We start from the raw sequence: 15,824 nt of genomic DNA, 5'->3' as shown, positions 1-15,824 counted from the left end.
CTGCTGGGTACAGAGTCATCCTGATGGGCTACAGAGACACCCTGATGGGCACAGAGCCACCCTGATGGGCACAGAGCCACCCTGATGGGCTACAGAGCCACCCTGATGGGTACAGAGCCACTCTGATGGGGCACAGAGCCACCCTGATGGGTACAGAGCCACCCTGATGGAGCACAGGGACACCCTGATGGGTACAGAGCCACCCTGATGGGCACAGAGCCACCCTGATGGGCTACAGAGCCACCCTGATGGGTACAGAGCCACTCTGATGGGGCACAGAGCCACCCTGATGGGTACAGAGCCACCCTGATGGAGCACAGGGACACCCTGATGGGTACAGAGCCACCCTGATGGGCACAGAGCCACCCTGATGGGCTACAGAGCCACCCTGATGGGTACAGAGCCACCCTGATGGGCTACAGAGCCACCCTGATGGGCACAGAGCCACCCTGATGGGGCACAGGGACACACTGATGGGCACAGAGCCATCCTGATGGGCACAGAGCCACCCTGATGGGGTACAGAGCCATGGCACAGAGCCACCCTGATGGAGCACAGGGACACACTGATGGGCTACAGAGCCATCCTGATGGGCACAGAGCCACCCTGATGGGTAAAGACCCACCCTGATGGGTAAAGACCCACCCTGATGGAGCACAGGGACACTGATGGAGCACAGGGACACCCTGATGGGCACAGAGCCACTCTGATGGGCTACAGAGCCATCCTGATGGGCACAGAGCCACCCTGGTGGGGCACAGAGCCACCCTGGTGGGGCACAGAGCCACCCTGATGGGGCACAGAGCACATCACAGGGAAATGAAGGCTGCTGCTGCTGTTGTGGGTGCCAGTGCCCGGGCACAGAGCTGGTGTGCCCACCCTGCGTGTGAGCACACACACGTGTGCCCCCAGTGCCTCACACGAGGCTCGGGATCCACCTACAGCCTTCAGCTCTGCTGGGCTAGGGAGTGCAGCAGCCTGCCAGCACACAGGCTGCACAAGTATTTCCTTTGATTGGCTCTAAATTTACACGCTGCTAAATTAAACTAAATGAGGTCTTTTGAAAGAAGATAGGACTGATTAGTTCCGTTCAAACACTCCTTCATTACTCATCCCTCCATCAAGTCTGCTCCTACTCCTCTCCAGGTTTTAAAGAAGTTCCTCCCCTACACACAGTCCGAAATATCTTGCTTTGCTGTCCATCAGGGTGGCACATCAGACAGCAGAGTTGTCCCTCACTGAAGCAACCACTTTGTGTCCCATAAAGCAGAAAACCTGCTCACAGCAGCACCCAACACCAGCTCCTGCCACCAAAGAGCCTCTGCCCCAGAAGCCTTCAGGGACATGGAGGGAAGCCTCCTCTCCTTCCACCCTTTCACTGGTACCTTGTCCCACTTCGTTACTTCTTCCTCTCCCTGCTTGAAAAAGAAAAAGCAACCCCCCACATCCCACTGGTCAGAGTGGACAGGTGAGGGACAGAGCAGAGGTAACAGTGCACCTGATGTACTTCTGCAGCCTCCAAAACCTCCTGAGCCAGGGTCTTGCTGAGCAGCAGCCTCTACCTCTGAGCCACCTCGACCACATCAACTGGATTTTTCTCATTAATTGGTTTTGGAACAGATCTGGATTTCTGACACCCACAGCATCCCTGAGCAATGAGCATCCCCCTGCTTAACTCACACAGTGCAGGAAAGCATCACCTCCCAGCTCCTACTTCAGTGTCTCCTCTTTCCTAAAGGGTCAAAGAACCACCTCAAGGGCCCACAATCCCTTATTAAACCACAGCTGGAGTAGAAGAAAAGCTGCCTGTTTTCATAAGCCAACCTGTGGCCAGAGCCTCCAGCTCTCTCCTGGGACATGGCCAAGCAAATCCAGGCTACAACCAACACCCAGGCTCCTGAGCTGGCACACCCAGAGCACAATGCACAGCCTCAGACTCCCTCTGCTCCCAGATCTTGATCCTTGTGCCCTTCTGGACAATCCCACAGCCCTGACTTCAGTCCAGCGTGACCACAACACACAATTAATTCCCTCTCATCTCACAACAAATTAATGCTTTTTACACCGGAACAGGTTTGAGGTTTTTTCAGTTATAAAACAAGGAGCAAAACTGGAATAATGAAAAATAGATGTATCCCTCAAACTTTATCTGCAAGCCTGGAAATAAAAAGAGAAAAAAAAAAAAAAAAAAGAAAGAGAAATTCAACAAAGCAGTGGCTGAAAGCAAACGCACACTCCCAATAAAAATAGAGCTCACGTGTACCGAGGAGGCTGCTAGCAAATGACAGCACAGCCTCTTCCAAGCCTCCAGCCTCCTGCCTGCCTGGCAGATGACATCTGCACAACAATTAGCACTTTGCTTCAGTCCCAGGTAGGCAGGAGGAGCCAACATGTGCAACAGGAGCTCTGGAGCTCCTGGAGAGCAGCCTGCACGGGCTGACATCTCCTTACAGACAGACACAGGCAGAGAGCAGGAGAGGATTTCCACATGGAATGTTCTGTGGGCACAATGAGAGCAGGAGAGGATTTCCACATGGAATGTTCTGTGGACACAATGGATTTCCAGAAACAACCTTTGCAGCCTGTGAAGCAGAAAGGGTGGTCATGGTGACCCCACCTGCACAGGGAATGTCTGCTTGGATTTGAGGGCATCTTTGGGGATCCAGCACGTACAGCAGCCAGGCAGCAGCAAAACTGGACTAGGAAGGTCACAAATTCCCCTTGTGCAGAGTGAAGGGGCTGGGTTTTTTTCTCAATAATCCTTTTTTGTCAAACAAAATCAGGCACTAGGGAAAGAGCAAAGGGTCAGACTCTGAGAAGTCTCCTCTGCTAGCAGTAATCCTCCTGTCAGAGGAGGAGATGTTGCTGGCTGGGAGGTTCTGCTCCACAGCTCCAGAAATTCTGGTCTGCACCAGCAGCAGCAGAAACAGCACAGAGCTGTGCTCCCCATCAGCAGGGACATTCCAGTGAGGGCAGAGCTGTGCACAGGGGGCTGCACAGCCCCGGGAATGCAGCTCCCACAGCCACAGGTGACAGCCCCAAGGCAGCCAGCGAGAGGAGCACAATTCATTGATGCCTCCTGCTGCTGGCAGCGCTGCCCTCACAGCCCAGCACAGAGCCCGCGCTGCCCGTCCTGTGCCACTCCAACAAATCCTCCAGGAGCCTCATCTGAGCCCTGACCTGCTGCTCCAGGAGAGCACACAGACATCCCAGAGCCCCTCAGCCCCAACAGCAGCCGCTGGCTTTGCAGCCAGCTAGAAGCAGAATTCCAGAATTCCACTGAGGTTGGAAGAGACTTCCAAGACCATCAAGTCCAAGCTGTGCCTGATCCTCACCTCATCCCCAGTCCAGAGCACTCAGGGCCACCTCCAGCCCTTCCTGGGACTCCTCCAGGGATGGGGACTCCAAACCTCCCTGGGCAGCTCCTCCTAATCCCTGAGCTCCCTTTCCATGGGGAAATTCCTGCTGTGCCCACCCTGAGCCTGTAGGCAATTTCCTCTTGTCTTGTCCCTCATTCCCTGGGAGCAGAGCCCGACTCCAACCTGGCTCCTCCCTCCTGGAGAAGGATCCCTCTGAGCCTCCTTTTCTCCAGGCTGAGCCCCTTTCCCAGCTGCTCCTCACAGCACTGGCTCTCCAGCCCCTTCCCATCTCTGTTCCCTTCTCTGGACATGCTCCAGCCCCTCCATGTTTTTCTTGCCATGAGAGCTCAGAACTGGACACAAGACTGGAGGTCCCTCAGCAGTGCCAGCACAGGGGACAGGCACTGTCCTGGCCCTGCTGCCACCCCCGTGCTGATACAAAAACACCAATTATCTCTAAGAATAATCAATAGCAATAAGCTAATCCTTGTTTTCACCTAGGGATGACCTGAGGGAGCAGGATCGGTATTACAGCCTTACAAACTGTCTGCAGATGAACTCAGGGCAGGTTTCTGTCCAGCCAGCCTCACTGAGATGGCAAGGGGAGCACCAGCAGCACATTGTGTGCCTCCCAGCACAAAGCACCAACAGAGATCCCTCAGTGAGGGCAGGGCAGGGATGGGAACCCCCAGGCACCTCCAGCTGAAGCAGGGCACAAAGCCCTGGCAGCACTCACAGCCTCTGCGGCTGAAGGAGAAGTTTCCTGGGCAACAGCAGCTCAGGGAATGAGCTCCAGCCAGCCGTGGGACTGGAGAGGCTCTCAGGACACAGAGTGCACTCACAGCGAGCTGAGATCCCCTTCACACACAATGTCCTTCCAATGGTGGCATCCAGGGCCGAGCCCCCCGTGACGGGCTGAGTGCTGTGCAGTGCCACAGACAAAGAGAAGGAAATGCAGCTGACCTGACCTGCAAATTTCCTCCTCTGAGCAACAGGGTCCCCAGGTCTGTGAGGAGCTCTCATGTTTGCTGGTGTGCTACAGACACCTTGGGAGCACCCTGCGGCCAGCTGTCCCTCCTGCTTGCTGACTGTACAGCTACACCAGCAGGAGAAAGAGGAGGCTTGGAGATGAAATTCAGCCTATGCCTAGGACAGGAAACAGCTGGAGGGCAAAGGGAGGATTATTGGGAGGCCACAGAGGATTACTGGGAGGCCACACTCTAATGCCCTTCTGCAGTCACTAGCTGGGTGTGCACAAGCCTGTGCTTTCACACAGAACAACCTGCACACACCATCACCTGAGCTCAATGCCCAGGATGATCCCAGCAGCTCTGCTCCTCCAGGGATCCTGTCCTCAGGAAAGCACCCCTGTGCCTCCAGGGGTGTCCCCAGCCCCAAGCCCTGCCAGAGGGTCCCACCTGGCACGAAGCCCCAGCCAGGCAGGGCAGCCCAGGGAGCAGCAGTTGTTTGCCAGCCCCCTCACACCTTCAGGATCTCACTGGAGAGGGTGTAGCTGCCACACAGACCATTCCATTCATGTCGCTTATGAAATGGCTTTAAAAAAAACATTTATTCTTCTTGCCTGCTCCTCATCATTTACTCCTACTAGGACTCTGCTCTGGCGTGTTAAAAACACTCCTACACAAAGGGAAAAGTTGTGGGAACACCTTCTTGCTGCCTACAGAGAACCCACACAGCAAGGAAGCCACATTTTGAGGCTGGCAGGAATAAACTGGGCTGGCTGGGCCCAGCCTGAGCAGGGGCAGCAGGTCCTGCTCCAAACTGGAACCAGCCCACAGGAGGGAATTGTGACACGGGCACAGGGTGGCAGGGGCAGGATAACCATGGCATGAACACATGTTTACAGAGCTTGGCATCTACTGAGCACTCATGCAACCTTTGTAACCGCTGCTAACAAATAATAACAATAAATATTAATAACCCCTCCAGGCTACCTGTGCAGCCATCAGCTCACATCAGCCCCTCGAGCAGCAGCTTGGCCATGACACCACCAAATACAGCTCCGAGAGCCCTGCCAGGTGCCAGGGATGTGTCCAGCAGCAGGAGACAGCCCAGCAGTGCCTGGGCACGGTGGGGGCAGCTCCTGGCACCAGCAGCTTCACCAGCACTGCCACAGCTCCCCCAAGAGCAGGGGAGGGGTTGTTGTGTGTTGGATAAAGCCAGAACCGCCCCTTCTACCCGGCCACAGCAACCCTGACCCTGCTGCTTATACAGCTCGCACAGTTTAACACTAAGCATCGTTTAGTCTATCATTTAAATTGACTTAATTAATTCATTCAGCAAGCTGCATTCACACAAAACGCTGCTCTCCAGAGGGCAGGAGCACAGCTTTGAGCTGGGGTGGTGTGAAGGCTGAGCAAGGCTGCCCTCACCCTCGTTAGCGGCCGTGGCACAGGGGCCACGCTCATTAGTGCTGCTGGCAGAAGGGGCCACGCTCCACCGGGGCTCAGCACGACCCCAATTCCATGATCTGCCTCCCCAGCACCCCCCAGACCCTCCACGCCAGAGACAGACTGCTGAGTCCAGCATGGGGAATCTTCTCTGCCAGCATGGAGTGTGCAGAAGCAGAGCGTGCCTCGGAGATCAGAGGCTGAATTTATCATTTATTATTTATAAGCAGTGCATCTCTCTGAATTTCTGGCAGCTGCTCTCGCAGGGCTCTGCTCTGCCTGCACACCACATGACACTGACTCCTCAGAGCTCTGGGGTTGGCAGGGACCTCTGGGCCCACACCAGAGCACTGGTGCTGATTTGCTCCAATTTAGGACTTCAGGACTTGCCTGGAGATGAGAGATACACAAGGACCTTCAGGACAAAATATCTTTCTAAAAGCTGCCACACTGCCTGACCTCAACCACATGAAACAGCTTTTCCTTTCCTCTTCACCTCCCCAACCCCGGATCCCAGCCAAAAACACCTCTCATCCTACCCATACCTATTCCCTTCTCCCATCCTTGCTGCAATTTCCCATGCACAGCACATACAATAAGTGATGTTTTCTCCCCCCCTCAGATCTATCCTTTCCACCAGTTCCTATTTGCAAGGTGACACCTTGCCTCACACTATTCCAGGAGTCTCCCAGCATTCTGTGTGTTTTTATCCCCTCTGCTTTCCCAAGCTTGAAGAATCTAACAGGAAAGAAAGCACATGCTGCACTAACAAGGTCCCAGAGAATCCTGATGTCCCACTGCAGCTGGGCCCTCGAATTGCCAAAGATTTAACTGGCTTATTCCCAGCCTCTCTGGAAATATCTTTTATATTTTCCAAGTTCCTGCTGTTCACCCATGGTTCTCATAGGGAATAACAGCCTCCTTCCCCTGTCAGATGCCAGCTCCCCTATAAAGAAACTCAATTAAGAGGTTAAGAAACCATGAAAAAAAAAATCCTGCTCATTGTTATAGAAATCCAGCAGTGATGGATCCAGCACACGACTCCCACAGCAGCAGCCACACCACACTGCCTGCCCAGCACAGCCACCCCTGCCCTGGCTGAATCTCAGCCAGGAGCCCCAGCTCAGCCTGCAGGTTTCCCTCCCAAGGGGAGTGCCAAGCCAAGGAACCCTGTGCCAGTCCCTGCAGAGCACTGGCACAGAGCTGCCCCAACAGGGGGCACGCAAAGGACTCCTCCAGCTGCCCTATTGATCCGCCAGGAGCCACGAGCTGTGAGCTTCATGAAAAATGCATTTTCTCACCTCTCCACAAAGCGTCAGTCGGTGGTGACAGCTCTGACTCCCCGTGACAAGCCAGGGGACAGGGAGCAGCAGGGAGCAGGATGGCACACGGGCAGCAAACGTGGGGCTCGCCTGCTGCATGCCCTGGGTATGTGCACAGGAATAACAGGGCATAGCAGCTTGTGGATTGAGCTCATGGGATGCCTGGCTGGATGTCCAGCCCTGGCTTGGCTCCCACATGCTTCCAGTTTTGTGGCAAGCTCCCAGTTGAAAAGGCAGAGGCCACTGGGATCCACCTCGTGGGTCAAACCCAGTCAGGAGCTGCCAGACTGGCAGCAAAACCTGGGATAAAGCCCTAACAAGCCAATCTCAAACCCACCCCTGAAGGGGAGGAAGGAGCTCTCTGAGGATGAACACAACCTGCTGCCACACAGGTTCCCTCAGGACCAGTCCTGGCTTTGTCCCCAGTCCCTGCATCAATCTGGACACATCAGTGCCCACACTGGGGCTCAGCTGCTCCATTCCAACACAGACACCATGGTTACAAACACTGAGGTCAGCAGCAATAGCTCCCTGTGCTTGGATCAAAGGCTTGATGCAAGTTTCCTTCTTTTCCCTCCCTGCACTGGGTCTTTCTCAGTGGTCGCAGAGGATGCCTTTGTTAAGCAATTAAATAAGCCCTGGGACAGGAATGAGCATGAAGGCAGAGCTGAGAGATTGCCAGTCCCACCATCCAGAAGTGACTCTTGTGGTCATTGCCGTTCCTCTATCCAGGCATTTCCCACCAAGACTGAAAAGCAACTCTTGCTCCCCAACCATCAAAGCTTCCCCAGGACAAAGCCAAAGCAGAACAGCCAAAGCCACTGCAGGCAGCATTCCTTCAACAGGGTTTTTCCTAAGGAAATTTAAATTAAAACAAGCCCCAAGGCCTGCAAATGCAGAAGCAAATGCACAGACACAGAAAGCAGAAAGAGAACATAATTCCTTCCCTCTCCTGTTGTTCATCTGCCACCCCTGCTTTGGGGAATGGTTTGTTGCCTTTTACAGCTATTTTAGATGTTACTTGCAGCAATGTGTGGAGAAAACAGTTGAAATGTGATGGTGCAGCATTCTTTTTAATTAAACAATCCCTCAGGCACCACGGAATGGCTCCAGTCAAGCGCAGGACACTGCAGGTCTGCCTCCTTGGGGGGAGATGCTGGCCCCACTCCTCCAGCACAGCAGAAGGGTCTCCCAGGCCCCTCTGGAGGTCTGCTGTCAGATGGCCCAGATCTTCTGCAGGGCTTGTCCTTCGTGCTGCCATCCTGGCTTTTTGCCCTATCAGCCTCTGCTAAGCAGAGCTTTGATCCTCCAAGCAACTCCTGGTTCAGGGACCTTCCTTCCTTCTGCTGCCCAAGCATGAAGGACATGGAGCTGGAGCTCCCCATCACCTCACCTTCAGATGGGAAGGCTTTGATGTGGTACAGAGTGTCTGGATCTGAGATTCCTCAGGTCTCTTCAAACAGCAGCAGAGCCACAGCTTGTGATCCGTGCAAAAGAGCATTTTCCTTGGGAATGGAAGTCACGCCAGCGTTCATCTCCACCTTGTCATGGCAGAACAAGCTGCATCGGTGCTTCAAAGAGTTCCTCAGCCTTAAATCCTTATAAAACGTTGACTAAGTGGAGAACCTGTCTCTGAACATCTCATGAATCCCAGCAGAGGTTATGAAACAGCTTTCCTGTGACTGCCTGCACTGCCACGGGACCCTGCACGCGCCGCTGGAACCGCAGCACCACGGGCTCCCCTCACAAGGAACGCTCTGCTGCCACAGGAGATCTGCACTCACGGGTTATGGAGAGAGAACTAAAGAGCCAGCAAAGCTCCCAGGTCCCTCCTGAGCTCCACAACCAGGCTCCCTGCTCCTCAGAGCTGTGGGGTTCACTCAGCTGTACTTCAGCTCCATCCCCATTGCCCCTCAGCCACAGCACTCCTAAACCTGCTCTGAGGAAGGAGAAAAACAGAGATGTGTTCTGAGTGGGTTTCCTCCACAATTTTCTCTTCCAAGGGACAATTACTCTGTAACCTCAGTACCTTCCAGCTAATGCACTATTTCTCATCTGGAGTTTAGACCAACAGCAGGAGATCCAGACACTCAAAAGGAAAATCCTTTTGGTGAGACACCCTATAAAGAGCCATTTCATGGACTGGCATATCTCAGTATTGAGCAGCACTCAGCACTGCTCCACAGAGGGTTCTTCCTTTGACAGTCCTGGCTGTCACTGCACCTGCTGGCTCTGCAAACACCCAAGCAGCAGCCAAAGGACACAGGGACTTTCACTCCCATGTCTTGGTGTTTGCTGTGAGGTGATTGGCAAAGCCAAGAGCTCGAAATCTGCTGTCAGAGTGAGCAGCAGGCTGTTCCCACACACACCCTCAGCTCTGATCAAAGAGGCACCTGCAGCACCGTCCTGTCTGCTGTGAGACACCAGAACATCCTGAGCAGCTGCCCGTGCATCCTGGTGGTGCCATGGCAGGTGGGACACGGCACATCCACCACAGGTTTGCCACACCACGTCTGTACATGTCTGAGCTTCTCCCACGATGACTGCAGCCCTCAGCTGTCCCCTCCTGCACACAGGTTTTCTACCCAGCCGCTCTGCAGAGCTCCTCCATCAGCTGCCATCTAAATGAAGCTGCTCTGTGAATCCAGGCTGTTTCAGTGACAGCCTCCACAGTGACTTCCAGTGACCACACACGTCACACATCAAGACAAGTTTGGCACTGACCCCAATGAGGGAGTGAGAAATCTCCACACACCCAGAGGCAGGCAGGGGCAGTTCCTCGTATGTCAAAGGGAGCAGCAGTGGGAACAGGCCACATGTTTTCTGAGGCAAGGACCCTGACAAATGGCACATTTATTGTGCTATTCAGGAAGAAATAATAACTACAGTGGCCTCCAGTCTCCAGCTCTTTTAAGTCTGTACTTAAAGAAAGAGCAAAAAAAGACCAAAGCAAACAAGGCTTCCACAAAACCCTCTGAACTGGCTTTTAGCTGCTGGACAAAAGCGTGGCAGCAGGAACTGCTCTGCATTGTCCCATCTCGGTCCTGTTTTGTAAGAGCCCCGGCACTGCAGGCAAAGCACAGCAGCAGCAAGCCCTGCTCGGGTGCTGGAGCTGCCCTGACTCCAGCTCCTGCCTCACCTGTGCTCCAGGTGTGCCCCAAGTGTGCCCCAGGTGTGCCCCAGGTGTGCCCCAAGTATGCCCGGCTGCCCTGGGCTTGTTCACCCCAGGGCAAGGAGCAGGGAGCCAGCCCAAGCACCTGTGATGCCATGAGGATTTTTTTGCCTTTTCTTTTATATACCTTTTATGTATTCTCAGTGCCCTTAACACGCACACTTGTAATTCCTTATGACTGATCACTTACCATAAGGCTGGCATTCTGTTAGGTCAGAAAAGCAAATATCCAAAAGGCCTCTCAGATGGAGGCCAGAAAGCCCTAAGCTATCTTGAGAAACCAAGATCCCCTCTAAAATACATCCTGTAAACTAAAATTAAGCCCTATTCCTTCAAGCCTCTCATTGAGGCATCTTTGTTAAATATGCTAATTTGCAAGGTCTATAAATTGTATACCATGTGTGTGCATTTCAGCACATTCCACCTTGGTGAAGTGGTGCACTATGAAGATATTTATTAAATACCAAGATAAAAAATCTTTATCCCCTAACTGTGTCTGGCTCTTAATTTTAAGACCAAGGAAAAGGCGTCACCTGGTGGGTTCTGTGTGCCCAAGGGCATGGAACAGCAGCACCCAGGGCTCCATGCACAGCTCCAGGATGATCTCCTGGGAACACATTCCCAGCACACACAACTCTCTGTCTAATCAGGCACTCAGCCCTGTTTTGGAGGAGATTTACAGAGAGGTTTTTTTTCCTCTTGGAAGCAATAATAGATGGACGGCAGGAAAGGGAAGAAATTAATGAACAAGTAATCATTCCCAAAGTTGCAAATAGGAGCAATTCCTCACTCTGAGACAACTCTGGAAAACAAGATTAAAATGCTTAGGGGACATATTCTGAAAACTGCAGGTAATAGAACAGATAAAATGTATTTACACTATCTCACAGGGGACATGTACTTTTTATTCTGCTGAGGAATGTAATATTCTGCTGCTCATTGCAGAGCTAAAAGGGTGTCCTAAAAAAAGGAACTTAACGAAGTGTTTTTAGTGGTAACTGGGTGTGATTCCAGAACACAGGTTCTCCTCTGCCCTGCAGCCAACACGCCATGGGAGCCACAACCAGCACCTGCAGACACACCCAGCACACAAACACCATTAATAATCCATGAAAGCAGCACCGTTACCAAGCAGCAGAAAGGAGGCTGGGATGGCAGGGGGGGTCACAGCAACGCTCCCTGCACTGATGTTTCCTAAGAGGAGGAGGCAGGGCTGCCTTCCTCCACTTCCCAGCGCCCGCAGAGCCGCGGCTGCCAGCGAACAGACTGTGCCTCAAGTAGCCGCCAGCAGAAACAATTTGTCATGTGTCAGATCAAATAAACTCTTATGAGGCCACTGTGCTCCCTGAAGCAGACGGCTGCCAGACTCCAGAGGAGAAATCCAAGGAAGCGAGCCGGCCGTGTCAGCCCCGAGTGCTTGAGGAGCCCAGCACACTCCTTGTTGTGAGACTGCAGATCCCGTGCAGCACCCCACGCCAGGCAGACACCAGCAGCTCCCATCAGGAACAAGGGTTTGGTGTTTAAATTAGCACTCCACATAGTCCAGAAACTCCACATTCCTCATCCAGTGGCACAGCACCTCGCTCATCCCAGGGAGGCCTGAGGAAGGCTTCTATCTGCCAGGTGTCTGGAACGGGCTGCAGTGGATTATCACTTGTCTGAGCAAGTGCTTCTTCCCTCCCAGCCAGCACATGCTCTCCTGCTACAAGAATTCCCTCAAAACTGCATTACAGATTACTACTTTTTCATTTTAAATAGACTTATTCTTGTTCACTCCCAAGCACCATTGCAGTTCCCCATGCACTGGGCTTGTGCCCTTGTGCTGAGGCCCCTTGCAGGTCCTGTTTGCTGTACAGTCCTGCAAGAGCCACTAAAGCACAGGGCCCAGGCATGTCCTTGCCTGTGATCCTGCTGGGCAGAACAAACTCCTAAAGCTGCTGTGGGCACTTCTGGAAGAATAAATCATGCCAGCAGTACTGTGAGGATCTCAAATCACTCACCTGCTCCTGCAAAGACCAGGCTCAAGCACTCCCTGGTCTGCACAGAGGGCACATCCCTCAGCCCAGGGCTCAGCCACTGGCTCCAGATGATCCAGTGTGCTCCATCTGGGAGCAGCCACCTGAGCCCTGCCACAGCCAGGAAAGCCTCTCCTTCTATAGATGATGGATAATGGCCCCATAAAAGTGAATCTGCAAGAGGCCTGAGGTTCCTGGCTGGAAGGAGATTAGTTTATGGCACAGTGAGAGCAGCCACAGGCAGAAAGGCAGGAGATGCAAAGGAAGGACAGGAGAAGCTGGACGTGTTGCTTCAAGTCACCAGAAAGCAACCTCCTGCCCCAGACCCCAGCAGCAGAACCTTGACACTGCCTATGAACAAAAGGAAGTGAGCACATGGGAAATCTGGCAGCCTAAAGCAAGGAACAAGGAAGAACAAGGATTCAGGCATGGGGCATTCCCCCAGCATTAGCAGGGCCAGTACAAACCTCAGCTGTGTGGGGGTTTCCCAGTTTATTTAAGGAGCGTTCGGTGCCTGATGACGAGTTCTATTTATACCCCTTCTATCTGTACCAGGACTCCTCTCCAGCCACAGGGGCAGGCAGGAGCACAGGACCCCATCCATTGTTCCAGGAGCCTCTCACCCAGCTCAGAACACACCCTCAGCCGGCCCAGGCACCAGGAGAGCTGCAAAGGACTCACGGTGTTGCTTCCAGCAAGGAGCAAACAACACAGGCTGTGCCTGGAACATGGCAAGTGTTACACTGAGATCCAGGGAGGAGGAGGAGGTTACAGCCTCCAGTCTGTCATTTCCAGCCATGCTTTTCAGGCAGGTACAGCTGCACAGACATCAGGAGTCAGGTTCCCACAGATTCCCAGCCTTTGCACGCTCCAGTTTCCAGCCAGCAGCTCTCTGGACTGTGACCCAGCCCAGCTCAGGGCTGGAAGGCAGTGCCAGCTCCAGGTACAGCCCTTGCCCCCAGCCTTTGAAGGCAGGTTAAGCAGGCAAAGCTTTAGGCATCAACCCAGGACATGGCTTGAACTCACATCTCTGAATGGAGACTCTTCCTCTGAAAAATTAATGCTTTTTTCAGCTCTCAGCCTTTGAGAGATTTCTGAGAGAATCAAAGGGCTGGAGTGCAGTGGGAGTCACACACTCACATCGGGCTCCTCAGCAAACTCTGGTTCTGTTCCTGAACAATGGTAATTTCTCCAGACACCTGGAGAAACCAAATCTGCCTCAGCCAGCCCATCTCACCCTGCTCCTCAAATCTGAACAAAGGAGCCCATTAACAGCACCAGTGACAAATTTCTTTACCCAAGAACACGTGTCCAAGTGCCATGCTGTGAGCACTCAGATGGTTCCCAGAAGCCTCCTGCTGACGTGGAACACTCTGCTGAGCTTCCCCACATACACTCTGTACTTGATTACCCCACGCTTGCTGGGAGAAGAGGAACAAAATGCACTCCAGAGCCACTTACTGATTCCTGATTTGAGTACAACCATGGCAGCAATACCATTTTCCCCTCCCTCTCCAAGGCTGGCACATGCCATGTCCAGTTCCCAGAGACAGGAACCTCACACCCAGCCCTTCTGTTCTGTCACCCTCAGGAGGGCCCATCTGGAGGAGCCATCACACACTAGGTACCAACACAGTATTCAAAACTACATGCAGAACTTGCAGAAGCACTTAGATCACCCACGGCTCCTGCTGGAAATTTTCCACAGTGTAAGAGTTTATTTTGTGGGCAGGAAGAGAGCAAGAAAATTAATTAAGTCAGAGTAAGAAGAAAAAACTCCTCCTGAAGTGAGTTAAATACACTAAAGCAGCAGTTGTGAGCAGGCCAAGTCCATTTTAAGGGCTATACATTTTCACTTCCACAGTCTTGAAAAGGAAAATGAAGAGACTTTGTTCTGTATGCATATTGTCCACCATTTGTTATTGTCTGTCTATTGATGCTCAGTTGAAAAACAAAATTTAATTAAATCCCACAGTACTGCATTGCCTGCCTTTGAAATATGCCTGCATTAGTGGATCATTACTGTAAATGAAATACAGCTTCATATCGGATTTTTCAAATAACGTCCTAAAACTGTTACAAATTAAATAATACTCCTGCAGAGAGAAATTAAGAGACAGTGTTTTTAGCAAGGGCAAAGAGATGTTTACAGATGAAGTCTGGAGTAAGACATGGAGGCAATGAGGCAGAGTTGCCACAGGGCCCTTCCAGACCTTGTTGGGAGGGTTCTGTGTACCAGAAACTGGAAAGGAAAGAGTGTGCCAGGGGCAGGCACAGGGAAAGGGCAGTGTCCCCAACCCCCCAAGAACGTCTGCATGACCAGAACAGGGTTTTGGGGAGTGCTCAACGCAGAGAGGTGTTTCTGCATGGGGGAGAGCTCACTGCAGCCACACACCCTCCACGGCAGTGGGAGCTCAGCACATCACTCCGGATGTCCAGAGTTACCGAGACAACCCTTGGGGGGGCTTGGAAATCCTGGAATGTTGCCAGAAGTGTTTGGTGATTGGATTTTGACCCTGCAAGGGATGTGTCACCTGTTTGAGGACAAGAGAGTCACTTGGGGATGAATGGTGTAAGAATTAAGTATTTACAAGGTGGAAATATAGATTTTAGGGTTTTGGTACAGGGGGGTTATGGAGACAAGATGGAGGCATCAGGGAGTGTCTTGTCCTTCTTTCTTCTTCTTGTCATCCATTTTCTGTGGTGGTGTTGGCACTGTGGGATTGGTTCTTGGTGAAGCTGCACTTGCTAATATGGGTGAAAGGCACTGGGAAATAAAGGTAAATATGATGTACGTAGTTTTTAGTATAAAAATAGACAACTGCCCAGTGGGAGGTCAGAGTGCCCTTGGCTGCCTTGCTGGTCAGACCTCTGTCGGGCTGGAAGAAAATTTTGTAGATAAGAAATAATAAACAATATCGAAGACTGAAAATGTGAAGAGTCCAGACTCGTCCTTTGAAGCGCGGGCTGTCCCAGAGCCATCCTACGCGTGACCGGGCAGAGACGAACAGCCAGAGCGGTCACATGTCCTCCCCAAACCCAGCCAAAGCAGCAGCAGCCATGGGAGTGAAGCCTTGTAACCACTCAAAGCACTGAAAGCCTGGACACTCAGTGGGCAAGGAAAGGATCCAGGAACGTGCTGTTGTGGCAGGATGAAAAATACCTACACAGGGAGGAGAAAAGCAACAGGAGCTTTGTTATCTCGGGGTAAGTAAAAGCACAAATGGGACAGTGAGTCAGCACTGGGCACAGTGGCAATGCCTGATGTGGAACACAGCAAAGTAGGTGAATATTGCATGAGCCTCACAGCTCTGGCTTCAAGAGATCTTCTCCTTAATAGCACCTGAGCTGATGCCAAGTGTTCTTTGACGATTTATTTACTCCAAGAAATCATTTTCCCTAAATAAGAGGAGCCCGTTACCGCATCCTTCTTCACGTGAGCCTGGAAAAGGCTGCGCCCTGCAGCTCCTGTGGCCTCATCTCCATGGTGATGCACCAACACACACACACACTGACTCCAGCAAGAAGGCAAACCTCCCCAAAGG

The 15,824-nt window shown here is 52.5% G+C and overlaps 1 protein-coding gene across 3 annotated transcripts in view; it reads right to left on the bottom strand.

Moving 5' to 3' along the window:
• SIL1 (SIL1 nucleotide exchange factor) overlaps window positions 1-15,824 on the bottom strand; it is a 411,179-nt gene that overhangs the window by 388,042 nt on the left and 7,313 nt on the right. Inside the window, exon 1 of one of the 3 annotated variants that reach the window (XM_074552119.1) lies at window positions 7,072-7,190. The exons of the other annotated variants lie outside the window; for them this stretch is intronic. The gene's annotated coding sequence lies outside the window, so the exon portion shown is untranslated. Of the gene's footprint in view, window positions 1-7,071; window positions 7,191-15,824 lie in introns of those variants that run through there. 3 annotated transcript variants of the gene reach the window in all.

The sequence above is a fragment of the Zonotrichia albicollis genome, chromosome 15 (assembly GCF_047830755.1).
Source record: "Zonotrichia albicollis isolate bZonAlb1 chromosome 15, bZonAlb1.hap1, whole genome shotgun sequence".
NCBI lineage: Eukaryota > Metazoa > Chordata > Aves > Passeriformes > Passerellidae > Zonotrichia > Zonotrichia albicollis.
Note: the sequence above shows the minus strand (reverse complement) of the source record. Positions and strands in the feature narration are given on the sequence as shown.